Source organism: Abramis brama (genome assembly GCF_963993115.1).
Source record: "Abramis brama genome assembly, chromosome: 18".
In the NCBI taxonomy this organism is placed as follows: Eukaryota; Metazoa; Chordata; class Actinopteri; order Cypriniformes; family Leuciscidae; genus Abramis; species Abramis brama.
In genome coordinates, this window is record NC_139980.1 from 16,239,134 (window position 1) to 16,241,412 (window position 2,279).

Genomic DNA, 2,279 nt, shown 5'->3' on the forward strand with positions numbered 1-2,279 from the left:
CAATAAGATCAGCCTCAAAAATAACCCTGTTCACGGCTTTGCAGCGCTAATATTTCTCTGTGTGTCTTTAGTAAATCTTGACAGTAGTAGAAAACGAGTAAAAAGAAATCTGATGCAAGGTGAGATCATCTAAATGTAATGCCGCAATCAAAACTTTACATCCATTTGCACATTTCACTTTAATCGGGACAGCTGTAAAATAACTGTTTACTAGCTAGTAAATCTGAAACTTGTACCATAATTTACATAGTATTAGGGCAGGGTTCCTCAAACTCGGTCCTGGAGGGCCGCTGTCCTGCAGAGTTTAGCTCCAACACTGATCAAACACACCTGAGCAAGCTAATCAATGTCTTCAGGATCACTAGAAACTCACAGCTAGGTGTGTTTGATCAGGGTTGGAGCTAAACTGTGCAGGACAGTGGCCCTCCAGGACCGAGTTTGAGGAACCCTGTATTAGGGTATTTCAATCTTATCCGTCCCTAACTGGCACATACAACCAAAACAAACTGTTACTGGTTTGCATTATAGACAGCCATTTCTCGTTTAAGTGGGAGGCCAGAATAATCAGCAAAGTGAACCAGACCTCATGCAGTCTGTCAAAAACCCATCTACGCGAGACGATGGCAGGCAACTGACCACTCAGACACTGGCTGGGGGGAAATATGCAAGGAATGGGTAGAAAAACACTGCATATTTTGAACTCCGAGCATGAAATAGGCCTCTCTGTGCGCTGCATTTCTGCGTTTCTCAGGAGACTGTAATAACAGGCTTCAGCAGAAGACGAAATACCAATCTGCTGAGAAGATACCGAGGGCACTGTAGATCTCTGACATTAATAAAATTATCCCTCCTCTGGCAGTCATACTTCTTTTTAGTGGGTTTTAAATGCTTTTACAGTTGTTAAGCACAACGTACGTCACATAAATAAAAGGTTAACCTCCAAAAAAAAAAAAAGACAAAGACATCAACTCCAGGTGAGCCACAATTGCAGGGTGATAGACAAGATGATTGTCTGAGTGATTGATTGAAAGGTTGGAGATAAAGTGAGAGAAAGGAAGATTACAGGGAAAGCAAAAAGAGGGGGAAAGAGATCTTGCCCTTGCACGCTCGTCTTCAGCGGCGGCTCGGATCGATAGTAATCCAGAGAGCAGGAGTTGTTTATTTTGGAAAGTCTGAAAGGCCTTTCAGGCCTGAGGTGGCTGCTTTCTCACCGAGCCATTAATCAGATGGAGGGGAGGAACCACCGTGTCAATGCCCACATGCCTGTCCACATACCACACAGCGGACACACATCACTGACTTACTGTAGTCGTAGCTCACACACCCGCTGGGCAGCTCCTCCTCACCGACGCGTGCTATTGAAAGCCAAACCATCTGAAAACACACAGGACACAAAAGTAATCAGATTATCTGGTAGAGAGTGACCGGTCCTTAGGGGAAACTGACTTGATTTTTATCTAAAGTGCATCTGTAGGGTTTTAAGTACTGTGTATAAATAGAACGGCATAGTAGAATTTATCATATAATGTAATAGAGCCACACTCACAGGCATAACCAAAGCTTTACATGCCAGTGTGACATAAATTTGTCCTTTAAAAGCCCTCACTCAGACCATTACGGAGGTTCAAATTATGAGTTGCTTCCTAACACATTTATTGGAGAAATACTGTGGTCACACAGAGCGATGCAGTGAACTGTGGGCTTGATTTAAAGACCCCATGAAATGGTTTCATGGACTGTAGGACAAATCAAGGTCTTTAAAAAGGCAAGAGTCTTAAAGGAAAAGCTCACCCAAAAATCAAAATTCTGTCATCATTTTCTCACGCTTATGTCATTCAGAATTTTGATAAGACAAAAGAACCAAAATTATCCAACAATTTTCAAACGTTTTGATGTAACGGGCCCCAAATATGATGATCCCCTTGCGAGGGCTCCAAAGCATAAAAGCAGATATGTTTTTTTACACAGCAAGACAATATAAATATAGGCCTAATTTCACTCACCCGACTATCACTTGAGGAAATCCATCCTTCTGTCCTTTGAAATGTGTTTTAGGCCCTATATGATTTCCGCGATGCAGAAAACGCGGATGGAATCGCGGAATCTTTAAAAATGGAATTAAAACTGTTTAACGCAGAATTTCACAGAATTTGTCAATTTTTTGATGAATAAACACAAAGCAGGTAAACTTAAATGAAAAAAAAATCGTGATATCGGTGCCTGTGAACATTAAACTGCAAAAAGACTATTTAAATACAAATCCTGCATGTTCTATGTGA